The sequence below is a fragment of the Macrobrachium rosenbergii genome, chromosome 49, assembly GCF_040412425.1.
Source record: "Macrobrachium rosenbergii isolate ZJJX-2024 chromosome 49, ASM4041242v1, whole genome shotgun sequence".
NCBI classification, from domain to species: domain Eukaryota; kingdom Metazoa; phylum Arthropoda; class Malacostraca; order Decapoda; family Palaemonidae; genus Macrobrachium; species Macrobrachium rosenbergii.
In genome coordinates, this window is record NC_089789.1 from 33,621,106 (window position 1) to 33,641,105 (window position 20,000).

At 33.9% G+C, this 20,000-nt stretch overlaps 1 long non-coding RNA gene across 1 annotated transcript in view; it reads left to right on the plus strand.

Annotated features, from left to right (window-relative positions):
• Nucleotides 1-20,000, plus strand: part of LOC136832429 (uncharacterized) — a 356,175-nt gene that overhangs the window by 267,725 nt on the left and 68,450 nt on the right. The gene's annotated exons all lie outside the window — the stretch shown is intronic.

The window sequence follows — 20,000 nt, forward strand, 5'->3', positions numbered from 1 at the left end:
TTGGACAGTGGAACCGGGATTCTGTAGACTATGCGTTTAAGCTTCCTCTGGTGAAAACCATTAACGGAACTGAATTCTTCTGTCCGTATAGAACAAGGGATTTGAAGTGTTTTATAAAACATGTAACTTTGGCATTGAAAGGAAATGTTTATAGATTCATGATTTTTTTTGGGGGGGCTGGGTATTGGGAATTGTAACGTCGATCTTGTATATTTTACTTTTTCTGAAATTCTACTTCCTAAAAGAACCGGTTTCAAAAGCATGATTCACACGTGAATGAATTACCCCAGACCTTTATGTAAAAGTAAATATTGTTCCGTATAGAGGATGTGCAATTTGGTTTCTGGCTAAAGCGGCTAAATTAATTTTGCTTCCGAGACTATAGGCTTCATACATTTCGTATCTCCTCAGAACCAAACACGATCAGCTAATGGCTACATCATAAATGGCAAATAGAAGTCTTCTTGTAATACTTTACCTGATTTCGTAGCCTGCCCTTACTTAACGATCAAATGCCAATGTCATTGAAAACTAAATGGTTGTTCCCTACTGATAAAAATCCCGCTCACGTTAAAATAACAAAGGATATTATGAGTTTCTCGAAAATTGTACGTCCTTGTAAATGATTGCAGAAACATTCTCATAACGACTCGAAAAGTATTTTCGCCTTTCGTACATAAGTTGGATATTTGTAACAGTTGTGTATTTGTAATATAAGGAATTGTCTTCTGTCTTTTACTTTTAATTATAAAAAATATCAGTGAAGTGTATTTGTAACATAAGGGATTTTCTTCTGTCTTTTACGTTTAATTATAAAAAAAATATCAGTGAAGTGTATTTGTAACATAAGCAATTTTCTTCTGTCTTTTACTTTTAATTATAAAAACATATCAGTGAAATAGGATTTTCATTTCATCAAGTAAGATGTTTTATTCAAGAACCTTATATTATTTCCCTTGCATGACAGTCACAAATTCCTTTCGGTATTAGCAGCCGTGGCAGAAGCGTCGTCAGTTGTTTTTTACTCAGTCGTTCCAGGAAGCAAGTTGAATTTTCCATCACGCTTATTGAGTTATTCACTCGTAAGCTTCCAGAAAATCCCATAGTTTTAAGCAACATTTTAAGTTGCATTTTTTTCTGACATCTACAATGCTTCAGGAACCTATCACACATAGCTAACTTCTTAAATTCTCTCTCTCTCTCTCTCTCTCTCTCTCTCTCTCTCTCTCTCTCTCTCTCTCTCTCTCTCTCTCTCTCTCTCTCACAGTTTCATAGAACGCTTTGCTTGGATGCTAGTAGTTGATACTTATCATAGTTAATTCAAGACTGATTGAATGAATCTGACACCGAAATGCTGTGAGTATTTCTTAGTGTGAAAAAGATATGTACCTTACTTATTTGTCCTCTGCAAGAGAGAGAGAGAGAGAGAAGAGAGAGAGAGAGAGAGAGAGAGAGAGAGAGAGAGAGAGAGAAAGAGAGAGAGAGAGAATGTTATAGTTACCAATGTCCAAAAATGAAATAAAAGTATTTTGTTACCTCGGTGATTAAAACCCACGGTGATTTTATGCAAATTTGATGTTGCAAAAACTCGTTATCAATGTGTTAATCCATTACTGCGCGATAAAGCTAGGTTTTTGCTATATGAAAACAAAAGCTCTGTGCAGTGTGATATATGAGATGAAAGCACAGTGTTATCATAAGTGCTGTCATTCAAACTATTAAGAATAATTTACATATTTTCACACGCAAATGCACTCACACACACATGTATATTGTGTGTGTATGTATGTATATATATATATATATATATATATATATATATATATATATATATATATATATATATATATATATATATATATTATATAATATATATATACATATATATACATACATACATACATACTTGTGTTTCATATCTACAACGACTTCTTTTCTTCATCTACAACGACCTTTTTCATCGCAAAAAAAGGCCACGCTTATCACAAAAAAACCTGGAATCTGAAATGGAGATCAAATACAGCACAGTAGTTATTTTTCCATTTGTAGTTATTTTTGGCGGTATCGGAACTTTCCTTCTGAGGGGGAATTGTCCTAAATCTAAAAGGATGAAGAAACTATCAGCAATAGCTAAGATATTTTAATGTACGATGTATTGGAGGCCATCGAACTGGATTTGCTAAGAGGGGGGATATCTACCTAGAAGAAGACGTGTTTTGAATAAAGTGAAGGTCAGAGTAACTTTCTGATAAATGTTAGGTTTCGTCTGAATGCTTGGGGAAATCCATTTTCTTTTATCTGCAGAGGATTCATTTCAGTAGAATTTATTATTATTATTATTATTATTATTATTATTATTATTATTATTATTATTATTATTGCAAATCTTCTTCACAATCCCGTGAATATGTTTATAAAATAAAAATCACATTTATGTTAAGTACTGTATTTACAAATAATAAAATGAATGCCAGGAGCTTTCGAGAGCCTGCTCAGCTCCCTTCTTCAGCTAGAAATCTGGCTGAAGAAGGAGCTGACAGGCTCTCAAAAGCTCCTGAATTCATTTTATTATTTGTAAATACAATACATAACTACTTTTATAAAATATTATTATTATTATTATTATATTATTATTATTATTATTATTATTATTATTATTATTATTATTATTATTATTATTATTATTCGGATTTTTAGAATATTTCCCCAATTGGTAGAGTCGATTGTAAATGGGCCCTTTTTTGTATTTAATATGTAAAGGTAGTGAATTTAAAGCCGTTGCTCCTGTCTACCGCGTTTAAAAATAACCATTATTTCTGTACGGACCTTATGTCCAGTATCTTTTGTTTCGAACAGCCAAAATTTTCATTGTGGCCCTAACAGCATTAGGACATTGTCTTTTCATTATCCTCTAAATGAGGTTCTGAAACTCGGTTTGTTTTTTTTTTTAAATGCCTAATTTTACTTTCATATCGATTTTTACAAAGCGAAAGTTGGGCTGAGAATTTGATGTCCTTTGAAATATCACTTTCTCAGAATAGGAGTGTTTAAAAGGCCATCTCTCTACATGAATATATTTCTGTTAGATTTCTGTTCGGATGAATCACGTATGATGCGTGTATTGAATCACATTCCGCGCTTTACCTCTCTCGTATTGATCCTTTTTTTCAGGATTGATATGAAAAAGTTTTGTGGATAAAAACCACCTGTAAATAAAGTTAATTTCATTGTAGTGACTTTCAACTTTAGCTTTAAATATCAAACGATTATATCTCCTTCCAAAGGCGTTTATGCCAGTTATCATAATAATCTTGCAAAAGGAAACTTCTAGCTTATATAGTAACTTAATTTTTGTCTTTTGTTCAAAGTATATTCATGGCAACATTTTATACCAGAAAAATTCAATGAAAAACGCACAAATTACTTAATCAGAGAAGGACTCAAATCTCCCCATGCAAATTGTAAGTGACACATCTAGCTATACCTAAATACTCCAGTATGTCCCTATAACGCTATGCTCCTAAATATTCCACGCTCATAATTATGATATATTGGTGTTTTGAATCTGCTGATCGTAAGGAAATTTTGCCAGCTACCACTCAATGTGTATATGTGGTATGTGTGTACACACACACACACACACACACACACACACATATATATATATATATATATATATATATATATATATATATATATATATACTGTATTTATATATATATATGTATATATATGTATGTGTAATATATATATATATATATATATATATATATATATATATATATATATATATATATATATATATATATATATATATATATATATATACATACACACACACAAGATAGATAGGCAGACAGATAGATAGATAGACAGAAATGAAACATGCAGCTTTCAAGGATCAGTGTTACAACATTTTATTTCACCATCCTTTATCTGTTCTCCAGCTCGACGCTTAACCCACATATCGGACATAACAGAGGAACACCCACTCTCATGGCAGTTCAAATTGCATCCGTTAGTCCTTGTTGTGTCACCTACGCCTGTTCTCCGTGACCTCCTTCTGTAATACCTTTTCGTGTTTCAATTCATGAGATGGAGGCCATAATCGCCTCAAATCTACTGTCTTTCATTCGTCCTCGCACCTCTTCGTACCAAACGATATTACCAGCCTTTCTCTATAGAATTTAGGAATGCTGCATTTCGGTACGTGATGTGATTAAATCTTGTGAGACATCCATTCTCGTGTAATTCCCTCTCTGTTGTTGCTTCAAGCTTCCATTCAGATTAAAAATATGGGATTTAATCTTCTTACATCTCTGTGTGCTGGGGGATTAGAGGCTGATAATGGCATTTACTGCGAACATCGCATTCTGAACCCTGCAACGTCTGCATGCGGAAAGTGCGTTGGAAAAATGATGCATTTATTGTGCGTTAGTGTTTGTTTGTTTCGTGCAACTTAAAAATGGCAAGTGCCTTTCTCCGACGGAGCAACGTTCTTTGATGTAGAAAAGAACTACCGTCACTATTTTCTGCAACAATGATGGACTGGAAATGGATTTGAGTTTCTTCCTTCGATACTAGGTAAACGCTGGTCCGAATCTCTGGAGAGTCGAGTTGACTTAATTGTTTCTAATATTTTTGAGGTCAACGAGTCTTAGAATCTTTGAAAAACGTTTAAAAGAAATGTTCGTTATAAAGAACTTGATTATCGTGAACTGGCTTACTACTGGTCAACAGTGCAATGCGCTTCATTTCTTAACAGTAGGTTGCCAGATGTTATAGCAGAAGTGACAGGATTAGGCAGAAGAAGGTCAGTTTCATTGTCATGATAGCTGTGACGACTATTGACGAGATCAAGTGTAGATATAAGAAAGAATCTTGTCCATGGGGAATTCTCATTTACAGAAGTTATAATTGATATGAAAGCAAAGCAAAATCCAATAAACCTTACAATTTCAGATGCAAATGCTATTGACTGTGTCGCTTCATATGGATTTTACCACTAATAGGTAGTTGTCCTTGAAAATTTACTTAAAAGCCAAAGGAAACTCATTTGCTTGCTTTACTTATTTGTGGTGCTTGCTCTAAACTATTAAGAATTAATGGTTCGACTGTTAACTTCAGGAGCTTCGGTTAATCATAGTATCTCATAGTTAACGAAAAATTACACATTATGCTGAATGTTATATGATCAGTCCGTATGGAATGAAGAAGTTAGTTTCTGTTGCAGTTATAATTTCTCTTACGCTTATGAAGTGTGAGTAATTTCTTAATAATTTTCATGTGTTCATAAATTTGAATTCGGGGAAAATTCTGAAAGTGGAGGAAAGAATAAAATAAAATTGAAAATTGCGGCAGTGAATAGAATGTTTATTATAATGAGAACTCAATATCAACGTAATGTGGATGGTAAATATATTTGGTAGTGTTACATGTACAGAGCGGATACTGTATAAAGTAATTAAGAAGCTCCTTACGTTTTCATTCTAAAGCCTAAACAGAACGATAGATATTTAAAATTTGTAGAGCCTAAACAAAATTATAGATAATTAAAATTCTAGAGCCTAAACAAAAGGATAGATATTTAAAATTCTTGAGCCTAAACAAAAGGGATGGATATTTAAAATTAGAGCCTAAACAAAGGGATAGATATTTTAAAATTCTAGAGCCTAAACAAAAGGATAGATATTTAAAATTCTAGAGCCTAAACAAAATGATAGATATTTAAAATTCTAGAGCCTAAACAAAAGGCTAGATATTTAAAAAATATCAACGTGAAAGACGGATTTCATATGGATCAGTTCCCAAGATAGAAGTCACCATTTCCTTTGAGTTAAGTTTTGAGAAAATGGCCCAAGTTAGAAGTAAAGTAATTGTAGATGAATTATTAAAGCCGCGCCCTCACACTAATCAATACCAAAAAAAAATCGTATATTTTACTGTTGATTTTGAGAAATCCTACAAATTGCACTGTAGTATAGTTTAGCTTCTCAAATTGTCAAACGTCTCCAGTCCCTGAACACCAAGATGGCCCATTTCACGACCAATTTTCCTGCCAGTCGAAGATTTCCCAGCATCCTCCTGGATTTCTTTAAATAAAACCGAAGTCAACAGACTTTTATTTGCCGGATGTTGCCTGATGAATTTCCAATGGCATACGTCGGAGCGACTACACTGCTCAAAAGGTCCCTCTTTTTCGTCTCCACTTTAGATACGATCAAGGAAGGTCTCCTGTATCCATTCCAGTAATTGCGATTCCGTTTTTGGGGAAGGGGATTCTTTTTTTTTTTCCTCCGGTATTTCCAGAATGAGACTGCCCTTAGGAAGATATCTCCCTCTCTCTCTCTCTCCCTAACACACACACATACACAGGCACAGTTAAAATGTATACAAATACGTTTCAGTTACAAATATTTTAAGTAAGTGTTTATGTGTAGTACAAATGTGTCTTTCTGCGTATGATTTATTCATTTATATGATAAAACGACAAATTTTTCAAAGAAGACTTCCCCACCAAATATTTTTCTTTTAATAACTAGTGTGTTTTTTTTTTTTGCATCTTTCGCTTTCTTTCTTTCCTATTGAACTTTGCTAGTGATTCTTAGAAATATTGTACATTTCTGTTCATTTTCTAAATTTGGTGAGATTCGGTGGTTCTTAATTTCAGAATAAACTGTGAAATCTGTACGTTATTTTCAATCTGAACTGAAATCCAAAAAACGTGTGTAGTCAAAGTTACGTGAATATATTCTGATTTATCTTTTGGTGACCAACGTTGACGAGAAGCAACTTGCAGTGGGCAAGTCTTCAATGTTTTAATTTCTGCCATCTTTTCTGGTTCCTATTTCTGTTCTTTGTCTGAGGTAAAATCTTTCTGTAAGAACGCATGAAAATTTTTTTCCTCTACGCTCAATTTCTTCTAGAATCACTCACTCTTAAGGATGCTGATTACTTGCCTTTTCTTATTTAACCTTTTGGCAATGATTTTCAGTCCAGATTTCTTTTTCCCTAATCTCTTGACCATGTTCTGTTGTTCACCCTCAGCTTCAAGATGCTATTTCGTTGTTTATCAGTTATCATCTGTAGTGTATACCTGTGAAAACAGAACCTTTAATAATTACATTTAATGCCTCTAAAATGATTCTTAATCCTTTTTCTCATCCCCTTCGGTATTTAGATTCAGTGCCTCTAAAATGATTCTTAATCCTTTTCTCATCCCCTTCGGTATTTAGATTCAGTTTGGCGAAGATAAAATCAAACTTCTCAGTCCTATCAAAATTTAGGTCGTAGGGGTTACGTCACTCTTGTCCGTGAGAAATTACGTACTTCAGAAAACTATTTTAGTTACCAAAAGGAAGGATTTTTTTTTATATTAAAATTTATTTTCCTCCTAGTCATTAAACACTAATAACGGCTTTCATTATCCCTCTTAATCGTATTTTGTTTTTGCGGTTTTCTTCTCGTTGGTACTGAAGTCCATCTGGTCAACTTCACCGCCCATACAACTTCCTTAGATCCTCTCTCTAACATCAGAAAAAAGGCTGTGCACCTTTTCTGCAAGTTAATAATAACACTGTTGCTTCTGTCTCTTCTATTTTAATTTTAAAAATAGTGTTTCCGTATTTCCCTTAAGATGTTTTGTTGCTTTCTTCAGCTCAAACATCACTCTCTAATCTCTTTTTGCCATTTGTTTTCATTTGGAGCTGGCATCAGGATGCTCGTTGCATAAAAGCAGTGATGGGACAGAGGATATATGAGGAACAATTACATGTGAGAGGAGATCATTTACGTGCATACTGGGAATAAAATGGTTACTCAAGAGGCAAGTCAAGGGAAAAAAAAAGGGGGGTAATTGATAAGTATTGACGGTAGAAGGCGAGCAAGAACTTTGGGGAGAATAAGACATTGTTTTATAGCGATGTAAATCAGCTAGAAGTAAAATGGTGAAGTAATGAATTCCAGAATTAAAGATGCAAATGAAGAGACGGTCTTCGGAATGAACAGTCCTGCGTCGACGTAGTGAGTGTTTTAATGGTTTCTTTAATGTTGAAGAGACGAGAGGGAGGGCTAAACTTTCACGAGACGAGGAGGGATTAGTATAAGCTTAAGAATGCACGTAGAAATATAACAGGAGGATGTGCAAATGTCTTTGATGAGGTCGAACATTGGAAAGAACCGCAGGGATGAAAGTATGATTGCTTGAAAGGGCAGGATGTCCCATTGTTCAGTTTTGAAAGATTCCAAAATCACTTTGGTGACTTTTGTTAGATCTGCGGATCATCTCGACAATATTTCCCACCAGTTTTGAATGGGTGCCAGAACGTGCTGGTGATGAGGATAAAGGGCATATGGGCAGGGTACCCTCACCCCTAAAGACTTTCTGAGAAATATAATATATATATACTAGTGCCATTTATATATTATATATGTATATATATAATATATATATATATATATTATATATATATCTATATATATATATATATATATATATATATATATATATATATATATATATATATATATATATATATATATATATATATATATATATATATATATATATATATATATATATTCTAAGTAAGCGTGTATATTTGCGACATATTCCTGTATGCAAAATGTTGGATAGTAACACTTACCGGGAATTATTAAATGTAAGTACATTAATAAATACACATAAGTAATTGTCTTTGTAAACTCAGACAACAACCATTAAATCCTGAAGTTTGACGTTAGGTTGAAGAGCGTGGCCGTGTGTGCGTGAGTCTGCGTGCATCGAGAGAGAGAGAGAGAGAGAGAGAGAGAGAAAGAGCGAGAGAGAAATCATCAAAGTAATGAGATTGCGACGAAAGGTTTTTCTTGATTTAATTTCAAAAGAATGTCATTCATCTTGTCCCGTGGAGCGGAAAGAAAAAAGTTAGCTTCCCGTGCCTTTAGTGGTAGAGATATAACCGCGAGTGCGGCGTAAAGAGATTCACGGAAAAATACCTTCTGGAGATGTTTCAACAATAGAATAGAAGAGAGTTAATTCCATAAAAGTGTGAGTTGTTGATGTAATTGCCATATTAGGTGTTCTGGTGATGGTTATATTATCAGAAACTAGTAAGAGGTCTTTTAAGGTTCTTTTTAATTTTATTTTAAATATTTCAGCATCTTGAGAACTATATACTATTTATTTTGAACCTTTGCATCTTAGAATATTTGTTTAGTATTCAGAGCAATAAGCGCTCTAACTACAATTGAGGAAAGGAACATGACAAAATACGAGCATTAGTCCTTGACAATCGATAAGGGCACAGTTCTGTGTTTTAACAAAGCAATTGGTTAGCCAATTTCGAAGTAAGTAAATACAGCATCTGTGTCTCAGAATAAAAAAAAAAAATTGTTTAGAGCAACACTGATAATGAAAGCGTGGATATTCAAAGTAATGTCATTGAAAACAAAACCTCCTGGGTATTTGTTTATGCGGAGTTTCAGGAGAAGAGAAGTATGGCTTTTAGAAATGACAGGGCGTCTGAATGATATTTGTCAGTCTTGACGAAGATGGATGGAGAAACAGCAGTGTGAAATGTTATGGTTGTTCTTGGTTGAATAACCTATGGCGGAAGATCACCTGGGGAGAAATAGTATCTTTATAGCAGATAATGCTGAAAGCTGAAATGAGTTACAAAATGAAAGTGTCTGGCGTCTATGAACAAGTCGATTTATATACACTAACCACGACAGCATACACATTTATATATATATATATATATATATATATATGCATATATATATATATATATATATATATATATATATATATATATATATATATATATATATATATGCATATATATATTTATGTATGTATGTATGTATTTATGTTTCACCATTATACTTCTAAGCCACCAGAGTAAAAGCAGGACAGTGGTCAATAACCCATTACAAAAACCCACGCTACATATTAATATTTTAACCTGGTTCTCTTCTTCAGTACCTCTTCCACACAGCCAGTCCAACCATATCTAAATGTACATCTCCCTTAATCTACCAACACTTCTTATCTATGCACTCCTTTCATGAAACTAGCTTCTACATTCTTCCTAAGTACTTTATTAGAACCCTCTGTTGTCATCGTTTTCAAATATTTCCAAACTCTGCCTAGTTTTTACAATTTAATCCGATTCAATAGTGTAATATGTGCACTCTCCAGTCACCACCTCTTTTTTGTTCCACAACTTTGCACTTACACTCCTTTTCTATGACTTAAGTTCCACTCCATACTGAAGGAAACTGTGCATCCATGGAGACTTATCATAACCATTGTCTAAGACCCAGTTTTACACTAAACTAGACATTTTTCTTTATAAGCAATCTATTATTTGTTTTGCCTCCATCACGAAGACTTTTAATCGCTCTCTATAAATTATCCTAAATATCACGCATCTTCGGTACGCTCCAAATACCCTTTCTGTCATTTTTGGGACAAGGTTCTTCTTAAACTTTTTCCAATAGTTAAAAACTTCTTACTTGATTGTATCGCTACAGACGCCACTTGCAAATAGCTTTTCCCATGGCTGAGCTCAGTTAAAAACAAGTTTATCAAACACTTTCATGATATAATAAATGATGTTGTCTCTATGTTGTTTATTAATGTTTATTCTCCTCTGTTATTCTTACCCTTGTACGATTCAGTGATGATTCTTCTTACCCAATGAGCTGAAGGCTTTCCCTCGTCCAGGGTTTCGTTTTGACCTCTGGTCATCCATTGTAAAACATTAACTACTGAATTATTTATATATATATATATATATATATATATATATATATATATATATATTATATATCTATATATATATATATATATATATATATATATATATATATATATATATATATATATAATGTATGTATGTATATATATATATATACACACATAGATAGATAGATATATATATATATATATATATATATATATATATATATATATATATATATATATATATATATATATATATATATATATATATATATATATATATATGTGTGTGTGTGTGTGTGTGTGTGTGTGTGTGTGTGTGTGTGTGTCCAAATTTAGCGTCTGTGTGTGCTCGTATAAAAATTTCATATAAGTAGGTAAAAAATATCTTTTTAATTTCCTTAAAATTTTTTAGATCTCAGTTTGGCACACGAATTCTATAAATAATTTCACATATCCATACGGCGAATGCCATAGCGCAGGGATTTTCCAGGAGAGGAGAGACATTCAACCTAGACAAGACCTCGAAGAGAAAGCAAGAATATACGTGCATTAGAATGATTAAAATGGCCGAGAATGGTGTGTGTAGGCAGAACGCAGGAAAGAACTCTTTATTTTATTTTTTTTTTTATATAAGAAGACTCACTCATCACTTTTGTAGATTGCAGTTATCCTCGCTGGGAAAGGTGCACCATTAAATCACACTGCTGTTTCGAAATGAACGAGGTTGAAACGTCACCAAAAAAAAAAAGAAAGGAAGAAAAGTAGATTTGGAGTGACCTTGGCCCTGATCTTCCAGGACAACTGAAAATGTTTCTCTAATGTTTTTTTTAATATTGCAGATGAATATGGCATCGGCTGTTGGATTCTGTGACTGTAGTTTATATATTTTTATCGAATAAAGATTGTTCTTAAGGGGTGTGGGGTTAAAATTTGTAGGTAATGTTTTGGATATATTACTCAAAACACGAAATGACATAATTTTGATTAGTGTCTGTTGGTGTAATGGCGTAAAACCTTGCTAATGATAAATATATTCTCGTTGTTAGGTCGATAACGTGACCTCGCTCTGGTACTCTGGATGCGGGTTCGAATCCTGTTACGGACGTCAGAATTTCTTCATAATCTTGCATTTGAATTTTAGGCTTTGTAGTGATAAGCGTATTCTTAATGTGTGAAGACTTCGAGAAGTTAGGAGAGCGTTGTGGTTATTATAGTTACATATTTAAAAGTATCTTTCATATCAGTAATGTCTTTCACTCTCACCCATAATATATGTAATATGTTATTTTACCTGAAGCATTGATCTAATAGATAAATAGATTTAGAAATTACTAATACTGTGAAATAATCACACGGAGAAGATGGCAACCTCATGATATTGCTTTTTGAAATTGTGAAGCCATAATTAAAGCTAAGAGATCTGCTGCTGATTGCAGTATAGCAGGATTTGCATACGACGTATTAATCAAATGAAAATGTTATTTGTCTTGCATTTCTGTAGCAGGTAATGTTACAACCTTACATATACACACTATATATATATATATATATATATATATATATATATATATATATATATATATATATATATATATATATATATATATATATATATATATGCACGTGAGTTGATGATCAGGTGAAGACGAGGCAAAATGTTTTAAAACGAAAACACTTGTAAAAAATCCACAAAGTACTTGGCACTCAGTGTATTTTAAACATTTCCTATACATACACATATATATGTATATATATATAATTTAAAGGTCTATATATATGCACATATATATATTGTGTATATATATACAGTACATACATATATATGTATATGTATATGTATATTATACATAAACTTATATTCATACGTACTTATGTACAAGCATAGATTATATTTGCAGTAGTTACGGAAGTCTCGAAGGGGAGAGAGAAAGAGATACGGTAGAGATCTACAGTAAATCAGTCAGCTCCCTTGAAACGCAGTGAGTTCGAACGAGGTTTGTTACACGTACCGAATGAAGAAGGACTCTTGGCTGGTAAAGTCATGGAAAGAGGGAGGAGATAGATTTAGAGGAGTTACGCTCAGGGAAAGTGATGCACAGTCTCACCAGGTCATCCATATGGAATTACGATATTGCTTGCGAAGTGTATATGAAGCGGAGGAGCAGGAAGCGGGTATTTCTGTAGTAGGAGTTTATTGCGGAGGGGATCGTCCTTGATTTATATATAAAGAAATGTCTATATCTTGGCTAGTTGCCGATGGGTATAAACGCATTGTGGGGTCAGGAAAAGGTTGTGAGGCCGCCAGCCTCATCCCGAAATGGATACGTAGGGCTGTCCAATTCTGGAGTCACCGGATCCAGGGGGCAAAAATGGCTTTTGGTGGACAGAATATTTATGTGTACACACACACACACACACACACACATATATATATATATATGTATGTATGTATGTATGTATGTATGTATGTATGTGTGCGTGTACATATTGTGTGTGTATGCATGCATGCAGCATATATGCAGCAACAGCGTGAACAAGGCGTCTACAAATACAGTGTGTACTAGCGACCCTCCATGTGTCAAGGATATTAGAATAATGGATGCATTAATTTACCTCGGAATGAAACAATATATCTTCTCTTTCAGCGCGAGGGGAATGCAGTCGTTTTGCATTGCTAAGTGATTCAATATTCGCTGATATTCTAAGCTTGTGTTTATTACTTACGGCCTCCCTTTAATGAAACTCAAAATGAAAAATTAAACCGAAGCTCTCAAGAAAGATCTGTATTTTTTTATGTGTATATTAAAAATAGGGAAAACTCCTTTAAAAGGAATATTGCGTTTTTGAAGTGCCTGTTGCATTCAACGTACAATAGAATGAAAACTTAGAATTTCCATTTTGCATATCGTTATATAATCCGTATCCCTAACATTTTTATTAATTTTAAACAAATATTTTTAGTATTTAATAACGTCCCTTAATTACCCATCACAACCTTCCTCCACAAAAAAAAGTTTGGTGGAATTTTTTAACATTTTCTTATGAAATCACGACCGCCATATTGTAGGTGTTTCAGATATCTTACACTTTAATTTACTGTAAACTTGTAAAGAATTTACTATTTGGTGGTCCATTTCATTGCCAACACATCTTATATGTTTATGGAGTGACTTAAGAATGGCTGTTTCCATATTCTATATTCAACTCTCTATGAACTGATGCCAAGATTTTTAGTTTTTTTTTTTTCAAGATAACTATTGAGATGGCTATTCGTCTGGCCTTGTCCTCACTTTTTCTGTCCACCCTCAGATCTTGAAAACCACTGAGGGTAGGGGGCTGCAAATTGATATGTTGATCATCCACCCTCCAATCATCAAACATCAAAATTGCAGCCCTCGGACCTCAGTAGTTTTTATTTTATTTAAGGTTAAAGTTAACCTGGATCGTGCTTCTGGCACCGCTACAGGTGCCAACAACAAAGGCCAGCACCGGGCCTGGCTGAAAGTTTGATGGACCGCGGCTGAGAGTTTCATGGGCCGTGGCTGAGAATTTCATACAGCATTATACGCTGTACAGAAAACTCGATTGCGCGTAGGAGACTTCGGTGCATTTTTTATTTTTTTATATATATTTAACGGTGTACGCTTCTATTCTCGTATGACCACCAAGATACTTGTTTAGTTGCAAAATTGCTCTCTCATATCTCTCTCTCTCTCTCTCTCTCTCTCTCTCTCTCTCTCTCTCTCTCTCTCTCTCTCTCTCTATATATATATATATATATATATATATATATATATATATATACACACACACTAATGCTACATAATACACACACACACACACACACACACACACATATATATATATATATATATATATATATATATATATATATATATATATATATATATATACATATACTGTGTATATATATATATATATATATATATATATATATATATATATATATATATATATATATATATATAACATATATACCTATATATATATATACACATACACAGATGAAGTATGCACACGTCGGTTTGAATTTGTATGCTGTCTGCTGCTGTAGCGTGGCAAACCAATTCAATTTGAAATCGGCAAATAAAAACATTAATTCTCCTTTCCTTTCTCCCCACTGGTTTTCTCTTTCAGTTGTCACCGCGGCAAAAGTTACCCCTTTTAGGCCGACACAATTTTAAATCGGCAAATAAAAGGATCCGATCGTTTTTCAGCCTCTGAAAAGTTTTTCATGTATTCCGGAAAACATATCTAGGGCAAATTTTTATTTCCCCCTTGTCACGATTTTAATGCTGGCGCCGATAAAACCGAAATTTTTGAGCTGGCATGTTTATCGTGTGAGGTGTGAACTAGGTGTGTTATGCTCTTCTCGTTCCCGTCGCCATGTTTATTTTAATCATTTTGTTTTTCTTTTTGCCTCAAGCGGGATTGTAGCCTGCATGTTAATTCGAAAATATCAATTACTGCTAAATATATTTGAAGTTTTGTGCATATTAGTCATGGGCGTGTATTTTTGCGTGCGGGGGTGCGTAATGGTGGTCCTATAGAATTGGTGTTTTTAACATCATTAAGATCGTTTGAATACATATTCAGCCATTTGTCCGCAGATCATTCAGTTTTGTGCTCATTATCAGCAGTTTTCTCTTATCCTTCATTGATGTAAGAGAGAGGTTTAGATACTGCTTTATTTCAGTGGTTGAAAGTGAAAAGTGAGTTATTTCATCAGCAGATGATTGTTTCACTATCATTGAGAAAACTTCAGGCTTCCCCCTAGACGTTCAATATTTTCGACAGGACTACAATATTGCGCACAAATATTTATCGTGTAGGGTCACCTCAAGATCGCTGAGGGTGAATGCCACCAGTTTTGGGGGGTTTTGTTTTTGAATATATGTTAAGGCAATGTTTTTCTTTCGTTTGGGTTATTTAATTTTTTTTTTTTTGTCGGTTTGAAACAATTTAGGGTATTGGAATTATTTAATTAGGATTAACTTGGCTCGAGTCTATTTTTGATTCTTTAATTAGTGAACAAGTATTTCAATTTTTGATTCATCTTTAAACAGTCACACACACACACACATATACATGCATACATACATACATACATATATATATATATATATATATATATATATATATATATATATATATATATATATATATATATATATATATATATATATATATATATATATATATATATATATATATATATATTCATATATATATATATATATATATTATATATATATATATATATATATATATATATATATATATATATATATATATATATATATATATATATATATATACATATACATATACATATACATATACCTATGTATGTATTGAATTTGCATTGCACATTTGATTATAGCTGATTCAATAAGGCTTTGCCACAAATATTACGACTAGTATTCTGCGTCGTGTGATGAATGTAGTTTCTCTGTGATTTTTGAATTATTTTGTAGTATTTCTTACCCAAACCGTAGTATTTCCTCTTGTGTTAACTTTCGAAAGATTTTAAATACGTTGACCAAGTCTCCATCTGAAAAATATTACTTAGCATCGACCCCTCGAGCCTTCTCTGTGGAACTCACCCGTCTAATCAGGTTCCCCTGATCCTTTTCAGTTCTCTCATTACACCCTCTACTTATGCTTTAATTTCGAAGTTGAAGTATGTGCTAACTTTAGTATATACCTCTTTTTAGTTGTCTTACCCATTCTACGAGTCTTCGTTATCTTTTCACCCACCCGTAGATTTTCTCTGCTTACAAGGCTTTATTGTACATTACCGTTGTGTTGTTCCTTTCTACTCACATTGATGTAGTAGGAAAGTAAACGTTCTTTATCTCTTTTCATTTAGCTAGTGAAAATAAGGGCCTACACTCATTACACGAGTACAGCATTATCATTGAAATGTTGGTATGTTTCAGTTATACATGTTCTGTTCATTACTACAATCTCTGACTTCTTCCAGGAAATTAATTTTTCCTTGGATCTTCAAATCTACCTTATTTCTGTTACTTAAAACGTGCTTTCCACCATTTTGCTTTACACAACAACAATTTTTTATGTCCTTTCTTTTTATATAACCTTCAGTCCTTAAGACCTTCGTTTAACTTCTTTTCCTCCTCAGGCATCTGGTCGTGAGAACAGACTCTTTTTGTAATTCTTCATGTTCTTTCTGCTGCTACTCATGCTTCTATTATATTTGATAGGGATTGTTTATGTGTGCTTCACACGGAGAAATTTTTCTCTTATGAAGAGGAAACTGAATGTCCTGAACCTGTCTTTTATCCATGACAATCTGACTTTTCTTGACAGATCCATGTGACGAATCTGTATCTTTTGCTGTTATGAAAGGTCACATTGTAAGCTCTTATTTTTCATTTAGCATTCATTTTTCATTTCCCCCCTTTGTTCAGCATTCTAGTGCTCTTATTCCTTCTGCTCTACCCCTCTCTAGCCCGATGTCTTCCCATTATTCTCAGCTAATAAGGGGACCTTGCATCTTTAAAGATTGTGTTTTGGTGTCTTATCTGCATAATCTTGAAATCCTGCACTAATCCTTCCATGAGAAAGGAGGCTACATCTTGAAATCCTGCACTAGCCCTTCCTTGAGAAAGGAGACTGGTATGATGCATGCGTCTACAGGTCTCTCACTTTGCCAACAGCTTGATTCCAACTCTTCTTTTTGCTTTCCAGTATTGCTTTCCTGTAGATGCATAGTTGAATCTCTCGCTGTCTCTTTTGACATATCAAGGACACACGATAGAGTCTGTCACAGGGGTCTGGTTATATCTGTTGTTGTTGTTCCTAAGGTTACTGTTCTTTCACCAACTGCTTTCCTCGTCTTTATCATTTACCTTATCTAGTCTGCCCTATCTCCTCCTCATACTTTCTGTTGATCACATTAAATTTTTATTCCTCATAATTTTACTGATTATTGAAACCTCTATTTTTCTTCATTCATCTCTTCTGTTAATCACATTAAACATCCAGTATCACTTTCTTCTTCTTTTCAAGTTTTGAGCTTGGCAGTATAAAGATCATCTAATAGTTGAATTTCTAGACTATACGTAAAAAAGGAGTTTCTTCATCGTGTTTACAAAAGATTTACGTTAAACCTATGCGTTACCTTTAAAGAATTGTTGTTGCTTTGTCTCTCCTTCCCCAAACAACTGAATCCATGAGATTCGTTTCACAAATGCTCCCACTCGTACCTCATCTTTTGATCCTCCTCCTCTCCGTTGATTGGTGGCTTCCCTGCCTCTTCTGTAGGTACTGTTTTGGCCACAGTTCTTATCAGGAGTCCTTATCTCATCCACCAGGCTTCTTTTTCTCACGCATTTACTCTTGGAAGAACTGCTTTGTTCCTTCTACTGCAAAGTTTTGGGATTTCTTCCTGGTCTTAAAACCTTCTTCTTCTTTTAAAAGTCAGCTCTAACACTTCCTTTATGGTTGAGACTCACCACTTTCCCTGCCTGTACCTCTTTGTTGTTTAGACATTCAGGTGTATTTTATATCCCACCCCTCTAAAAAAGTATGGTTTCTCTGAGCGTTAAGCATTGATATCACAATCGGATAACATGGATAGAAACAGTATTATTTAAGAACCAAAATTCATCCCCCTTTATACAGGAAACTGAATTTTCTCTTAAAACTATGCTATTTTTATCAGTGAAAACTTTTATGTCAATCACATTCACTCTTACGGAAATAAAATGCTACATTGTTATTCACAGGCATCCCCAACCAAGTCAAAGAAGTATGAATTTCAGTCGTGGCATTAGCAACACTAAAAAATTTATATTGTTTTACCCTTTCACATATCGTATCGGGAAATGGTTCGCATGCCTCTTATTCAAGCAAACTGTGGGTATTTAAAAATCAAAAGAAAGAAAGAAAGAAAATATTTTGCAAGCAGTCGGTGAGTGGTCGAGCTTGAATACCATTGTTGTTATTTTAGAGACAATTTTGATTTGTATCACTGTACAGTAAATTTACATTGCTGTTTTAGAACAAATAAATCCATGGGGGTTTTGGAACAATCTGAATACTTTCCTTTGTCCTTTTCTCCTCTGTAGGACGCCGTTGACCGTGAATATTTTACCGCCATTTTATGGAATACAACTAATGTCTCTCTCTCTCTCTCTCTCTCTCTCTCTCTCTCTCTCTCTCTCTCTCTCTCTCTCTCTCTCTCTCTCGTGTGCTCAAGTTTGTCAGAACAGCCAGTGCGTATACTGTGAAACATATATGAGAGCGTATATTATGAGGGAAGTTGCGGGTTTTGCATTCGTGAAAACGAAAATCGGCGTCCGCAAATTAGGCCCCAGTGAATCGAGCCGTTTGATGAAGTCTGTTCTTTATTTACTCGACTGGCTGCCACCATGAGGAGTTATGCATCGCATACTTGCGGTTTAATTAGTGGCCGGGTCCACCAGAAGGAAGTCGGTGTTCTGTAATGAATTTTCCAGAGGGATTCTGTCACTGCTCTCGAAATCATCGCAGTAAATTAGGGTTCCCGAACCACTGGACGACTTTATGCTGACAAAGTTTTGCCGCCTACTCTGGCGGATTATGGAGACAAGCATAGAAAATGTTTCGGTACCCTTTGAAGTCCGGCATGGAATGTAATTAATATCAGACTGTGCTCTGGCAATATGTGAATTTCTGCTCCACCGTCGAGTTTTCCAATAACTTCATTCTCTCGTCGTACTGTAGAAGCTAGGAACCCATTACGTAGATGATGGCGGTTGGTGAAGAGAATAATTAATTTTTTTTATTTTTGTTATAAAAGATCAAATTCGAAGGATTAGAACGTTTGTATTTTGGGTTACAGAAAGTGTAAATCATTGGAAAAATTCGCTTTTTGAATAATATATCTCCAGTTTAGCCTTGTTTTCTATATCGGAGTACAATTAGATTAATTCTGAAAAAGGAGAATCATATTATTGACTGACAAACAAATGATTTTTCTGACAACTGTTGTTCATATCAGATCTGTTCATAGGACACATATAGAATGCAAACTGTTATTGATAAACATACGCTGTCAAGAGAGGGACCTATCTATTATATTTAATGGCACTGGCAACGCTAAAAAATAAATTACATTGTTTTACCTTTTCACAGAGTTGATAAAAACATGGTTGTCCTGCCTCCCTTATAGCATGCTTCAATTATTATTCATTAAAAGCCTCCAATTTTTTTCGAGAGC